The 16,779-nt window shown below is 36.1% G+C and overlaps 1 protein-coding gene across 9 annotated transcripts in view; it reads right to left on the bottom strand.

Moving 5' to 3' along the window:
- The window catches only part of LOC125228482 (proton channel OtopLc), a 52,776-nt gene that overhangs the window by 23,631 nt on the left and 12,366 nt on the right, over positions 1-16,779 (bottom strand). For 6 of the 9 annotated variants that reach the window (XM_048133044.1, XM_048133049.1, XM_048133050.1 and 3 more), the window contains exon 1: positions 7,177-7,337. The exons of 1 other annotated variant lie outside the window; for it this stretch is intronic. The gene's annotated coding sequence lies outside the window, so the exon portion shown is untranslated. 2 more of the 9 variants (XM_048133046.1, XM_048133047.1) reach the window with 2 other exon arrangements.

Here is a 16,779-nt window from a genome sequence, read left to right as displayed (position 1 = left end):
CAAAATAAGGTAAAGTATAATGAAAAGTGATTAGGAGTTATCAGCAGTGCTTAGTGCTTACAACGCTAGCTATTGCACGATCATGTATTACTTAGAGAGAACTAGACGTACAGGCGAATGTGGACAAAATAACATAATGTGGATATCATTTTGATATCAAATTGGCATCCATCAAGTTTAGTATAAATATCTAAGTAATTGTGAGTGAGCACGTCCCACTTTGTCGATTGCTATAAAACCGCTTTGTCAGTTTATTCATATAAAGATACAAGTAAATCTCGCCTTAATGGTAACCGACAAAGTGGGAAGTTTTACTAAACACACTCACAATGTTGTTATTTATCATTCGCCGCAAGATTTTTTTCTAAAGAAAAATAAGAATTGTCTCATTTAGTTACATTGATGCACATGGCTGTTGTGACATATATGTATAATAATATATATATTATAGTTACATGTTATTCCAGTGCACATTTATAATAAAAACATGCATTTATCGATCGCATATGCTTTTGCAAACGTGCATTTATGGTCATTACAAACACGCATAATTTGTCAGGACATGCCTATAATGTAAAGCACTACATAATTTATTAAATATTCATGCTCTACACTAATAAACTAAAAACAATTGTGTAAAAAAACAGATATAATTATATATATAACTGATGAATGCATTTTGCAATTTCGTTAAAACAACCTTCGTTAAATTGAAGCATACCTATTCTTTTGCAATGACATACCTAAATGCAGTACGTCCCATATACGGATTGTCAGAATTTCGATTCAGCTATGGATGTATTACATGGCAGTATTACAATTTATGTTAACTACATACATGCCAAAGTTACGCAAAGTAACTACAGTAAAGTTACCTACAGCACCTACTTGCACACAGTCATCCGTCATATACCTAATATACACACAAAAGATTTTTTGCCCTGTGCATATGTTTCCTACTAATAGTGGCTCGATTCAAAATATAATATCCTACATCAATAAGTAGTACGATACAGATAGAATTATAGAATATCGTCGTTGAGACGGTCAAATCTGTCATGTGCGCGATTTTGATAAAAGTAAATAATACTTTTGTCAACGAAAAGAGCACATAACAGATTTGACATTCTCATCGACATGTCGTGTCGGTGTCAAAAGGCAAGTTTTTTCGTTTGTAGAGTTGTAGACATATCGTATCCAGGTAAAATTTTTACGTATCTTACATTTCGAATCGGGTGCTAAGCAAACCATTCCGCAAGCCGCAATCAAAACACAAGCGAAAGGAAACTGAAAGCCCATTCGTAGAGGACCGAAGCTCTGAAACGGGGGCCCTTGAGACGCCCTTTGTTGTGTCTCTTGACAGCTCTACAAGTGTGTAGTTATGTCACTGGAGTAAATACATGGTTCAGAGTAACAGCATAGAACGTGCGTAGCGGGGTCATGGACAAATTTAAAAGCAAACTGTGCGCGTTCCCAGTCCTATCAGTAATGTAGAATCTTACTATGGGAACCGTGCGAGTTGGTAGGTCGGACATCTTTAGGTGTGAATCGGAAGCTTAAATTGATGTCATTGATATAATTGATACTTCACACACCATAACAAAGTGCTGCCCTCTTCAGTTGACGACCATTTCCAATGTATACATTGTAGGTGTGACCTATGTCTATACCATTTATGCATGTAGGTCGTAGCTATCTGCCCTTTTGTTTTATGTTACTCTGAATCATTTTTCTACTCCTGTGATAACTTTCCTACTATCCCATCTGATGTTTCACGGTATCTTGATAGTGAACTTTATCCTATAAAAAATAAGGCCGATTTGTAATATACTATCGAGTGACATAAGACTGTTAGTGAAGCTAAGGAACCATTTATTGTTTACTAGCTTTTGCCCGCGGCATCGCACGCGTTAGAAAGAGACAACAAGTAGCCTATGTCACTCTCCTTCCCTTCAACTATCTCCACTTAAAAAATCACGTCCATTCGTCGCTCCGTTTTGCCGTGAAAGACGGACAAACAAACAGACACACACACTTTCCCATTTATAATATTAGCATGGATATATTCACGGGCACGCGCGGATCTAGAATCAAGATATGGTTAGTGTTATGGATATGGTAAGGTCGATAACTTGTATTGTTAAGTAATATTACGTTAGGCATATTAAAAAAAGTATCTATGCACACTAAGTTTCCGCTCGATACCTACTTCGTCCATATAAATAGGTACCTATTATTAATTCTAACTACAAACCAAATTTTTTTAAATCTTGTCTTGGCACAGTTCTACATCAGAAGCATTTATTGTTCCAGGTTATTCTTTCGGTTTTGGGCATTGTCTGTCAGTAAGCATTTACATAAATAACTGTTTTATATGAAAGAGCGAACTAACACAAAATTCCAATACAAAATTAAATATTCCATTCCAATAGTGTATAAACGGGTTATTTCTGAATATGGGTCAGTCATGTAGTAACCGCAAGCCGTAAACCTCCCATTGTAAACATATCGTGGCTTAATCGTATCGGTGTAAATAGTGTCCGACTGAAACAAGTTTTTGTTGAAACCGAAACCGACGATTGAGTTTTGACTCCAGTTTTGGCTAGAAGCGAAACTTTTATAGACTTACAATTGTTGAAATGTTAATATTATCGAATAAAATATCATTATAAAACTTACCACGTATTCTTACTACATTAAATTTGAAGAGGTTAAAGAGGTAAGGGGACTTCCGGTTCCAATTCATAGCCTTTGCGAGTGCGGAGCGAAACGAATATACAAAGCAATTTTCGGCAGTTCTTGCGCCGAAGGCCGAAACCAAAAATTCCGCCGAAACATGTTTTTATGCCGAAACTGTCGGACTCTAGCTGTAAATATATCGCGCGCCCGATGCTTAGCGACTATCATCGACAGCTGGCGTGAGCTTTAAAAGTTGAAATATCTATTCTATTTTAATAGATGTACAAATTCTGCTGATGTTTGCTATCAAAAGTTTATTGTTTCGTTTTTGTGGTTCAGAGGCAATACTTGTTTTTTGGTTCAAAGGTGGTTTGCGTCGTCTGTTTGGCACAAATAAGGTGCTCCTTATTTGTGCCAAACAGACGACGCAAACCACTTTCGATATGTAGGTACTCCTGAAGACAACTTATACTAACACTTAGCAAACGATTAGGTACTCGACTTTGGTAATGGTTCAGTTAAAAAACGATAAAGTTAATTAAACATCGCTGGACGTGTTTAGGTACTAAATAAGAATTAAACTATGCTTATGCTTTGCTTATGCGTATGCTTGCTTGCCACCGACGTAGTATATAAAAAACTCTAATAGGTACATATTGTTTAATGCATAAAAAAACTATCATTATATTATACAAAACATTGATTCAAAATATCAAGAATTTATGAATAACGATATAAATCCTCCTTCGCCATGTAGTCATTTAGTTCCAAGAGCTAAGAGTGCCTCGTGACCATAGAAAATACTTGGAAATTGAAGCCTTATAAAAGTCATAAAGTTCTAATGACAAACGTGATTCATTTTCCATTTAGTTATTGATTTTTGTCACGTACAGGACCCCGTTATGTTCCGTAAATATGACCCCGTTCATAAGCTATATATCTTTACTTCAGCATTCCGATCACGGATTCACAGGTTTTACTGGTAATAGTTGCATCAAGTCTCAGGTAGAAGTGAAGACAACTTCCCTGCTTTGGTCTGATTTTTTGCTGTCTGACCAAAGTAACAAAATTTGCCTCTCTCCACTGACAAAAACTCTAATAAAGCCCCATATAGGTGTACCTCTTGTGGAAACTTTTCTTGTCAGTTGCTCCAACATCGGTTTCCGCAAATAGCAACGAGAGCGGAAACAAAACTGGGTTTGTTTTCAATCCACGATGAAAGAGACACCGAGTATGCTCCCTGATGCGTTGCGTAATCGAAGACGAAGTAATTAGGAAATCGAAAATATGGGCTTAGTTTGTTGGTTCAGTGTATGTATGTTTTTTGTTGCGCGTTTACTGTCTAGGATAATTTGGGACGGATAAAAAAATACATAATTTTCATGATAAATATTTTTGTATAACCGCAGTCTTCCTTAGCTTTCTCTTCCTTAACGCTTTCTTTTGGTAATCTAACAAACAAGAATAATAACTAATTACTATTTTTTTAAAAAGGTAGGTCAATATCATAAGTTACCGGCTTCCCTTCTAAGATAGAGAGAAAACTAGTCCATAATATGTAAATATTGTGTAGTCTGTTTTCTTCATGATGTCTTTATCGAAGAGTTAAAATATTTAAAAAACTAGCTTTTGCCTGCGGCTTCGCTCGCGTTAGAAAGAGACAAAAAGTTGCCTATGTTACTCTCCATCCCTTCAACTATCTCCACTTAAAAAATCACGTCAATTCGTCGCACCGCTTTGCCGTGAAAGACGGACAAACAGACACACACACTTTCCCATTTATAATATTAGTAAGGTGTACTCAGGTAATTCCGATCGTCAAAAACCGTCGGTAAATTCCGAAAAGGGCCCGAAAAAGACCCTTATTACTATGGAATCACGGGTGATTATCATTAGAATTTCGGAATTATCCAATTAGCGGCATTACCCGAATACACCTTATGGATATGTCGTTTATATGATTTAGCACGCCTTCAATGCCCACGTGAAATCGCCTAATCGCTTCTAGTCGATAATATAAAATAGAGAACCTCTACACAGGATATTAGAAAAACTTGATTCAATAAAACTTGTAGAAAATCATCAGCTTTCATTTTGCGTAGTAATACCGTTAAACCGCGTAGTTTTCAATATTTAAGCGATAAAACATAAAAAGGCTTATCTGTTTCTTAGGGTTTTTGATATGTTCACCTTAAAACTAATCCAAACAAAATGATACAGTGTAAAATTGTGTTCCAAGCTTTTCCGTCCACGATTATACCTTCTTGTTGCTTGGCTCATTCCGGCAAAAGTTAATTAATATTTGCTTACACGTGGCTTTTCTCAAATTAATGACATTGTGTAAATAAAGTGAACCCTCACCACTGTTAGTAGAGATTTGGGCACTCATACACCTATTTCAGTAAGCGGCAGCTGTAAAACCTACTAGCGAGCCGTGCGTAATGTGTACAATAAAATTGCAATTTCCCTTTTCCGTGGACTTATAATGTACCCCTAATTCAAATTTGATGGATACTGATGGATTCAAAACGAACTAGGTATTAATAATATGATGTAGATATGTATCTAACTGGGGTTTCAGTTCGAATTTTTTTCCAACAATGGTACAGTCGACTACAAAGAGATGTATCCATTTTTTCACCTTATTACAATGCAATAAGGTGAAAAAGTGTATACATCTCTTTGTAGTCGACCGTACAAAATTATATCTTTACCTAAAGTCCCACATTCCAAGCAATTACGTACGAATTGTCGATTTGTGTGAGATTGTACCCATTTAAGGCACCATCATATTCCATGATTATTACATAGTAAAAATTTACCGCCCTGATTCATCAAGCGGCATGAACGTGCCGCAGCGCCCTAAACGATAAAAATAACGCTAAAAGGTGTTGCTATCCGTCTGGAACATACCTTTTACGCGCGCTGTGTAACTCGCTTCAAAGGATTAAGCTTAGATAAAATTAACATAATAATTATAAAAAGGTTCCTAGCTCATGTTATTACCGCGCTGCTACTGTATGTCTGTATTATTTCAAGAGGAATACAGGTATGAAATGAAAATGAAAATATGAAAATGAAATATTTATTTTTCAAGTAGGCATATTACAATGCGCATATGAACGTCAAATAAAGCTACTACTATGAGTTCTGATGCGTTGATGAGAGTGGTATTCAAAAAGTTTTTCATTATTTTCACCTGCCTGTTGCTTATTGAACGTAGGCGCTGACTAATAATAAACTCTTTTTAAAATGCAATTGAGTCGGCTTCTGTATAACATCGACCTCAGTATAAATGGAGATCGTATTTAATTTTGCTGAAACGCTCGCTATTGTTTCTGCTGAATTAATACTCTTCCAATGTTTTATTTAGCTCGAGTTAAATGGAAAACTAAGTAGGCAAATAGTTATCAATATTACATATTACGTTTTTGAGTTGGGGTTTATAGGTATATGGTATTCCATGCCTAACACAGTAAAGCAAAAACATCAAGTTAGACTTTGTTTTTGGGAGGTACCTCCTTAATATTGACAATGTCGGTCCTCATCTTCATGTGCAAAATACATACTAAAAAGCGTAGGCGTACTTAAAAGTTACAGTTTTGAGTGTAAGGAATAATTTCAGTTAAAGTTTACGTGTACCTATATATGTTTATGAAACTAATTAAGGGTATGTTACGATTGCTGTGCACTAAAAAAGTACATTGCGATACAAGTGCGGAAAAGAGGAAGTTCCAAAAATGATGGCGTTTAGTGCCATTTACAAATAATAGTAAAAATTATAGGTAGCGCAATTCTATAAGTAGAAATTTTATTTATTGCATGTATGTGTCATTTGCATAAGATGATCTCATCTTGTCATCGACGTTTCCAAGCATGATGCTGGCGATATTTCTAATGCGTGACATGGGACCACTTGGCATGGACTCTTGTCCTAGCGAGCACATTTCGCGGTATAAATTCAGTTTAAGACGCGAATGTAGGTCACAATTTTCTCTTTATGAGCGGTATACCGAGATCTGAGGCAGTTTGTGGAGAGATTTCCTGGTTTCTTATTCTCGTTTTGTGTTGGACGCTTTCTGTGCGCTGATGTTAGTTCTACATTTGAAATTAGACCAAATTTATTGTTAATATTGTCTATTTCATCAGTAGATACATATTTAATTTATTATGACTTATGTGTGGTTTATGGTTTACATTATACCGCCGCAATAGTTACATCCCATGAATTTGTGATTGACAAAAAAAAAAAAAAATCAAATGTGTTACAACAAAGCCGTTCGTTTACCGAACATCGATTTCTTGATACCGATCAACACAACAGTACAGAGACATGCACATCGATAGGAATTAACAAACGATTTCACGTTTGACAGTACCAGGGCACGAGGAAATTACGAGCGCACGTCGTAACAACAGATGTCACCGAAGCCGGCGAGCAAATTTCGTATTTCGGGGGTTTGTTTTAGGTGCACTCTAGGTTCAGGGTTCACCAACCTTTTGACACTGAATTTCGGTTTCGGCGGCAGTGTTGCCTACCTCGGTCGATTCGAGGAAGGTTACGCCGCGTTTCGCGCGGCGCGCGGCGTGCGCCAGGGCGCTTGCGTCGCGGGGTTCGCGCGGCCGGTCGCGCTCGCGGGCCTAGACTGAGCGGACGGCTCCGCGCACGTTTTCCCTCCCGCGCTTTCCCGGCGTGCGCATATCAAGCCTGCATTGTTCTGCAAATAGTGCGCAGGGTTGCCAGGTCGTGGGGAGATGTCGGTTGTTGCGATATTTCGTGGAGGGGCTGACGGATAGGGACGTGATGTCATGCTTACGTGATTGTGATCTAAGAGTTTTAAGATGTTTATAGCCGTGACCAGTTTAAGAGTTGTTTTTGTTTGTGTTAGAGATACCAACATGTCTTTGTTTTTATTTTTGTTTAGAACCACAAATGTAATTAAAGCGGTCAAGTTCCTGGTAACCCTCTAGTAAGGGTTGGGTCGGTATTCAGGCGTGATTTGCGCTTTATGCGCCGGACTCTGCTCTTCACGGCTATAATAGGCTCAACTTCATCGTTATCCACTCGATCATAAAAATTATACAGCAGAAATAATAAACTAAAAGTAATTATCAACTTTTGAAGTTTCGCGTACTCTCTCGAAAACCAGCAGGCGTTAAGAGGATACGGTAGCGAAAATGCTAAAATGGAAAGATAAATATACAAGTGTTATTAACTAGATTTATCGAAAAAAAAATGTCCATTAAGAACAACTCAGTCAAAAGATATTTCAAATAAATCTTTAAAATCGAGGTTCCGCTCTCGACTCTTTCCTCCTTCAAAACTTAATCAATCGGAACGAAATTTGAGAATCTGAATAACAATGAAATAATCGATGTTGGACCGTTTAGCTTTTTTGGTTAATTTTTACCAATCTTGAGTATCACACCTTTTTTTGCGCCACAATGAAAAAGGCCGTTTTTGGATATTTTTGATTGGCTCTAGAGTCTTTAAAAAGCAGAATATAAAAAAAATCAAAACGGTCCAACACAGATAAAAATAATAACAATCTGTGTTGAAAAAATCATTGCTCTATCTTCAAAAACCAGGGAGGAAATAGTCGAGAGCATTTGTATGGAGAATTGACCCCTACCGTATCGTCTTAAAAAACAAAACTCATATCATTGTTAGGAGCACAATGTTCTTTGGCAACGACAATGTATAACTTTAGCTAAATGCGTGCGCTAACTTTTCGTTAGCATCGAGATTATGCAGTCGTAACTTTTGTCGACGGGGGGGTTATTCCACTTGTTGGAGTTGAGAAAGAGTTAGTTTGTTTTTTTGCAATATTGGCATCTATGGTCCGATATATCACTTCTTTGTTTCGCCAAATGTCGTTCATTCTTAATTATTATATTAGATCAATACAATACAGTTTTCCTATGCAATGATTACATTATTTATTGACTATTACGAGTACATGCTGGATATGGTCATATAATTATTATGACACACGGCTTTCAATCCGGAGGTCGCGGGTTCAAACCCTGGCTCGTACCAATGAGTTTTTCATAACGTGTACGAAATGTAGTTTGAAATTTACCACTAGCTTAAGGAAACCTGAATAAGGCCGGCAACAGACGAGTCTTAATTTTCATAACCTTAAAAAAAATTGTATGCAAACTGACACTGACAGATCTGTCAGTTCAGTTTCAGTTTGTTTTGTTTGTCAGTTTCAGTGTCAGTTTGAACTGTCAATTTGCATACAATTTTTTTTTAAGATTATGAATTTTTAAGACTGTCTGTTGCCGGCCTAAATCTCACAAATAGGGGCAAGAACCATACCGTTCTACCCCAGGGATGGTCAGAGGGCGCTACGAGTCCTTGTATAGATTACTCATATGAGAGATAATTTCAACCTCAGGGGGCCGATTTTTGAGTCTCACTGTCACTAAAATACTGGTTGATAACGGTGACTTGCCTATTATTTTCAGTGATAATTTTCTGAATTCGAATGCGTGAGACTCAAAAATCGGCCCGCAGCAACTGTGACCTGGGTGGCCGAGCGGATAAACAGGCATCTGCCGCGATTGCAGAGTATGCTGGTTCGATTCCAGCCTCAGATACCAGAGGCCTTGGTCACTTTTCAAATCTGCGAAGAAAATCAAAGGTGTTTGTGAAGTTCTCAATCCGCATTGGCCTGGCGTAGGGACAGCCTAGTCCGAGCCCTCTCATGCGTGAGAGGCATGTGCCCACCAGTGGGACGTCTAATTATAGGCTCAATTTATTATTATTACCACTTATTACGAAAAGGAATTCAACTGTTGTCTCGTATAAGGAAGTAACAAAATTCTCACTGCCACAATGCATACTGTAACAAACACACGACTATAACAATGGCGTGTACAAATATTATGAGAAAACAATATTGAATAATTATTAATTGAATGTAATACAGTACACTAGTTGATGTATTCAGTTCAGTTCGAGGTAGCAATGCACGGTCGAGAAGTTTCCAAAGTTGCAGAACATTCCTCATGAGAATTTTCGGTAACTTCTGAGAATGTTCTCGAGAACGAGAATTTATCAGAATACTTAGTAACTTCGTAGTTTATACCATAATTTCGTCAAGCTCAGCAAGTCAAGACGTAGTCCTGTGGTAGTGCGCTGGCTTCGTATGCCGATGTTCTCAGGTTCGATCCTGACAGCTATCTTTTTGTTTTTATTTTGTTTCTTTTTTTTGTATACATATATTGGCATGACCAAAAACAGGCATCAAGAAATAATAGTTCGGTACCTAATTTAAAAAAGTCAGGACTAAAACTGTGAAGTCTGAAAGTCGAAATGTTCCCTGAAGTATAGTGAGAATTTAAGCAACTTATAGTGAGAATTTAGGTAACTTATCACTTATCAACAAAATAGCTAACTGTAATAGACAATATTATACCTATAATAACATATAGTTTTATATTATGCCCATTTAAACATTATTTCAAGTATATTCTCTTGTTTAAATAATAAATTGCATGTTGCGAGAATGTTCTGCGAACATTCTCAAGAATGTTTCCGCTTTTTGGGAATGTTCTGCAATTTCTACATTACTAGTTCGAGGTACCTAGGGAGAAAATCAAACTATAGAGACGAAATATGTTTGGTTTGTACAATGCTTTGCTTTGCCCAAAGCTTTACTGGTAGAGAATTTCTTATAGCATTAAGTTCGCCTAATGTGAATTGTGTTTTTTGTTCGATAAAGATTAGGTAAATAAGTTACCTAACGGTGACTAATGAACTTTTAGCCGATTTTGTTCAATACCTATTGTTTATTTATTACAAAGCGGTAACAGTTTAAATGTGAAGCTAGATAGTTACTATTAATATGTCGATAATTCAATAACTGCAATTCGTTTTATATCCTACAAATAATTATGGTGGTCCTTAGCTAAGAGCTAACCTAATCAACGCTAACGTACACCCACTGTAGACCTATTTACAATTTACACACAAAGCAAAGTAAAGACGGCTGACATGTAAACAAAACACCATTACGAGACGTTGAATTTACCGTAACGCCGGAGACTCGTACTAGTCGCACTAATGCTCTTTCAGCCTATTTTTGAGACGGCTGTAAATTTCACTGATTTATGAAGCGCCGTTCCATTTATTGTTGAAAGGGGAATATGTGACATGGTTGTCAGAACAATTAGTTTAATGGAAATTATGATTTGATCAGTATATGATGCTCAGTAGGCCTAGCACATGAATGCCGCGAGAGTATGTCGCCGCGAGGTAGATGGCACGTCTTCTTCTGTATTAATGACATAAGAACGGGTAGTCTATCTCGCGGCGACATACTCTCGCGGTAATCCTGTGCTAACCCTGCAGATGACAACTGAGTAACGCCTGCCGCTCCATAACGCCTTTGCCTTTGTAAATTAAATTAGTTTTTCACCACATCAAGTTTCGTGTAAGTACAGCAAAGAATTCAATAACCAGCTTCCTAATAAGTAGTATTCATCATTTGAGGAGTGTCTTTTCAAAGGGGCTTATTTTCACTTTGAACTTTTTTTGGGAAATTGAGAAAAACATAATTCCACTGTATTGATTTTGAAATTAATATTTAATTTGCAAAATTGTAATATTGTAAGTTGACGTTAATGCTATGATTACATCAAACATAACATGTGTACCTAAATAAATATTTAATTACCATATGTTTTTGAGAATTAAGCACTTTTGATGCGAACTTTTGGGAATTAAGCCCTTTTGTTGTGGCCTTGTAGCGTAAATGTTATTATTATAAAATAGTTATATTTTATTTTTGGATTTTTTATTAACGTTAGTTGATATGAATGTTGTTGTAATACATACATTGGTTTATCCACATGAATAATCATAACACATTTTTCAAAATGTGTTCTAAACTTTGGTGTTAATCTTTTTTTTAAAGATCAAGGCGAGACTTTTTGAACTTTTATCTCAAAACAACGCGTAATTTTCCATACTAAGAAAAACTGCATTCATAGTTTAAAAAAAAGAAAAAATGGAAATAAGCCCTTTTGAAAAGACACTCCTCATTTGATCATTTCATATTAATTTCATATGCCATTAAAATTGTTGGACTCTAGATATCATCATCCTCCTCCTTGCGTTACCCCGGCATTTGCCACGGCTCATGGGAGCCTGGGATCCGCTGTGACAACGCCGCTCCAACTAATTCCAAGATTTGGCGTAGGCACTAGTGTTACGAAAGCAACTGCCATCTGACCTTCCAACCCAAAGGGTAACTAGGCCTTATTGGAATTAGTCCGGTTTCCTCGCGATGATCTCCACCTAAAAGTGCCCCCCAAATATCAAGTGACATTTTGCACAGAAGTTCCGAAAATCTCATTGCTCGTACCAATGGGTTGAACCCGCGACCTCCGGATTGAAGCACCCTCTTACCGCTACTAAGCCACCAGCGCTTTCAAGTGTAGGACTCTATTTGTAGTCAAGATGTTGTAATATTTATCATTTGAGATAATTTCGATCGGAATCAGGTTAGGAGTGATCACGACTCGTTTTGGCCTGTGGTTTGGCCCAAAATGTGGTTCTACGAGTATATGGGAGGTCTCATCCCCGGATTTTGTTTGGTCGGGTCACTAAAGGAGATAAAGGCATGACATAAAAACGTAAAATTCCTTACAATACTAGGAACTATATTGTATAGATATTTATTATACACATTACATTGACATACATACATATCATACATATTATATACATATTATACATATCATACATACCTATATATTATATTGTACGCGCATCAACGTTAATATTGATCATTAGAGCTAAGTTGTTCTACTTCTCACGTTAATTATGAAATATTTAACAAATAAGTTGCTCTTTTCTAACGCATAATGGGCGATTTAACATCAGGGCAGCACGCAGTTATAATTTCTTTGATAGGCTGATACCTACCGGTTTTCTAATTGTATGACAAATATGTTTTATAATGAATAAATATTGCATCTTGAAACGACCACTCCTGTTGCGTCTTAAACACAAAGTATCTATCATCTTCTGCAAATAATGTTCAACCTTTCCAGAACTTTGGAAGCGTGCGCGGAACCGAAGCCAACACGTAGTCTTTTTTTTTACGGGACCCGGGATACCAAATTTATGTTCATGTTATTTATTCATTTGTAATCAATGACTGTTCAAGTACTTCAAGTTACATTCATTCTTCGTTCTAGCTAATATACATTTGTAAATACAAAACTCATTTTCGCGTTTATTGTCCCAAATTACAGATGAAAACATGACGATTCAGTGTATCCTTAGCATTGGCAAATCGGGTTAGGGTTGACTTCACAGTTTTCACATAACCTTCATTGAATTTTTTCGCGAATTTATGCAAGTTTCTTCGCGGCGGTTTTATCCTCCAAAATTCTAGTGAATAATTTGTAGACATACCTACTATTACAAGCGCAATGAAAGTTTTTGATTTCAGAGAACTAAAACCAAAAAGTTTTTTCAAATTGTACCTATTGCATATTTTATTGACAAAGAATATTTTAATCGATGGAATCAGGCGTTACTTTGCGGAAATCCATGTTAATCGTAAACTAGAACTTTCCTTTGCTAATCCGCGAATAGATAACGTGCAAGTCAATCAGTGCTAACCTGTTATAATTACTTGCGTATTTTTTACATGCAATTAATTTTCCCACCCTCCCACCGCAAAAATAAAAATAAATACGCAAATAAATATAACAACCCACCACCAAAAATACAAAACTCAAAGGTCAGGGTGAGTTTTGTATTTTTGGTGGTGGGTTGTTATATTTATTTGCGTATTTATTTTTATTTTTGCGGTGGGAGAGTGGGAAAATTAATTGCATGTAAAAAATACGCAAGTAATTATAACAGGTTAGCACTGATTGACTTGCACGTTATCTATTCGCGGATTAGCAAAGGAAAGTTCTAGTTTACGAAAGAATATTTTTTTGTTGACATGTTTAATTAAAACAGTTATGAGTTAACCTTTGCGCCCTTATCCCTAAATTTTACCTACTGTTATTTATTTTCCTTTAATAAATTGCATCGCACAAGATCACATTTGATTCTAGGCCACAAGGCCCACAAGTCAATAGCCGCCTTTTGTACCTAATAACAATAACATCCGCTATAAACAACTTTCACACTATCTCCCAAACAAACCTTTCTATTTGTATACGGAACCCAGAAAAAACATGACCAGGTTCCTAAATCAAAACAAATCAATACCAGCAAATAAATCAATACAATAATTATTTGTTAAAATCTACTTACATATTTCTAACTGGACTACGCACTTTTATCTAGAATCCTTCTGGCACTATTAAATGAACACTGCAAAGTGTAAACTATAAACAAAACAGCACTAGTTTCACAAATAAACTGCTAGCGAACAACTTTGTTCGTGTATTTTAATAACATAAACAATATTTATCGACGGAGTCCGTAGCACGCTCGACCCATCTATGGCGAGCGACTAAGTGCAACGCCTGCAAGCTTAGCATGGCCACCATGTTTTCGTTAAGTGAAAGAGCGAGAGGGAATAAAAAACAACATAAACTTTCGGCTAACTTCGGCGTCTTCCGTAGCGCCTGTTGGATTGTAATGGTAGAACAACGTGGACATGACGAATTAACAAATACCAATAATAAATACAAAATTAGGCGATATTAAAATAATTAAGTAGTTACATAGTTGAAACTACATTTATTCAAAAAAAGCTAAATTTGAAAGTCGTGACTGTATCAGTGAAGTGAATTATGAAGTAATCAATTCTAAAGTTTTGGTTACCTACTTAAAAAAAATAAAAAAATTTACCGGATTGTAGTTTCAATTAAAATCATGTACTTACATACTTATATGTATACATGTAAAAAAATGCTAATACTTAAAATACCGTTTACAAATACATACTACTTACTTAAAATAAACCCACGCAAAGAAAACAAATAACCGTCATATCAACATATCGGCAAACTTCAAAAAAACTCTTATCTTGTTCTGTCAAATAAAAAAAATGGTATCTGTGTATGAGATGCATACCTACTATCTTGCAATTTTGCACAGAAATGTAAGACACGAGATTTTTTAAAGAGATCTTGGTATGTTAAACAATAATATTTTGATAACGAAATTCCAAGAAAGCTTATCCACAATAACCCATCGTGTCTAGGCGAATGAATGGCCGTAGCGTAGGAAACAGATGGGGGCGTAGTGTGGGGTTCGTTCGTCCAATGTCGCCCGCTATTGTCGTATCTCACACTTTCATAATGGGTGCCACCGCCACCATCAATGCGTCGGCACTATTTATAATGCTGTCGATTTAGGTTCGATGAGAGATCCCTTCGACAAAACTTTGTCTAGGTTTAGAAGTATGTGAGGCTTCTAGGTTATTATTTGATTTTATATGTAAGTATTAATTTATGTTTAATACTTTATGTACCTATCTAAATTTAATGTTTATTAGCTGACAGGACTTAAAACTTCAATCATACAAACCATTTTTAACATAGTTCGCCTAAATTTCAAGTTCTTGATTATAATACTTTAGCACAGAATCCACACATCTTATATTCTGTAATATTTATAAATATAAAATAAATTCTTCTCTTTTCCTAACTCACATGTTACATAATTTAAGGAATATTCCAAGCTTGTTTTCGTCCCGTCTGTCATACATATTTTAAAGTTGCATTTATCTACAATAACGTATTCTCAAATAGAAGCTAAAACCTGAAGCGTTACCATAAAGCTTCGCCGTGGCTTCGCCTTATCTAGATCTTAATTCCCAAGTATTTCCATTCCGAGAACGCATACGCGGCTCCAAACAAACGCGTGCGCACGCTGTTTACGTGACCGACATCTGTCATAACACTCATAACAGTAGCTGGCTATAACACGAAGGTTTTTGACGACTTTGACTGATTCGGATTTTAATATTTGTCAAAAATAAACTCTAATTACGATAAGAATAGGATATGTCAGTGTCAGAAGTTACGTAATGTGACAGAAACATCATATCTAACCTAATTTTAGACGTGTTTAATGTTCGTATTAGGTACCCAACTGCTATTACAATTTATAAAGTAGCTCTATTACCTATTATATGTATGCATTAAAATAAATCGCACCTTCAGATCGAATCTAACCTAACGCTGAATCAAATCACTATTGAGTCGGGTCAGTTTCCTTCTATTTAAAGATATGAAATGCCCTCAATTGACATGATCGCGAGATAGAGAGTTATTTAATGATTAGACTATGAAAATTTAAATAGACATCTGATTACATAAAATATAGCAGTAATTTGGGGGCACAGTAGGTACATAGTGCTCCCTCCCGACAAGATAAAAAAAAAGATGAGCCTCATGGTTTTGAAGTAATTTCGTATACCTCTTTCCAAGAGTGTGCTCATTATAGGCTCAAGATTCTCAAGACTATGTCATCGGGTATTTGGGCAAAGAGTCAGTAACGAATGGCACCGATTCCCCATACTCATACTCATACTCATCTATTTATAATACACGTCACAATTGATTTAGGTACATAATTATTATGTGGTGGTATATTAAAATTTAAATTATTGTATTAGTATTCGTAGTATTCGTAGTATTCGTAGTTTGATATACTTTTTTTTTTTATTAAGAACTAAAATCAAATTCGTGTCACCTTGTTTCTATTAGTAACAATTGTCCAATAGAATTCTACACATTTCTCAGTAACAAGGTTTTAACTCGAGTATCATACCAAAATACCACGTCGCGTAAGCAAGACGCAGACCGGAAACGATAAGTTCAGTGGCCGGCTGGTGCATTGTGATGTAAGTGTTGTAATATTAATCACTTCCTTCGTTTTGTTAAGAAAGTCACTTGCACTGACACAGTGCATATGGGCGTCAAATGTTATCGTGTATGATACAAAAACATTTTAAATTTAAGAGGATACGGTAACGAAAATGCTAAAATGGAAAGGAGCCCCCCTTTCAACTTGGGAATTTCAGTTAAATATACAACTGTTATTAACTAGATTTATCGAAAAAAAATTGTTCATTAAGAACAACTCAGTCAAAAGATATTTCAAAA

The sequence above is a fragment of the Leguminivora glycinivorella genome, chromosome 8, assembly GCF_023078275.1.
Source record: "Leguminivora glycinivorella isolate SPB_JAAS2020 chromosome 8, LegGlyc_1.1, whole genome shotgun sequence".
Taxonomy (NCBI): domain Eukaryota; kingdom Metazoa; phylum Arthropoda; class Insecta; order Lepidoptera; family Tortricidae; genus Leguminivora; species Leguminivora glycinivorella.
This window is presented reverse-complemented; position numbering and strand designations above follow the sequence as displayed.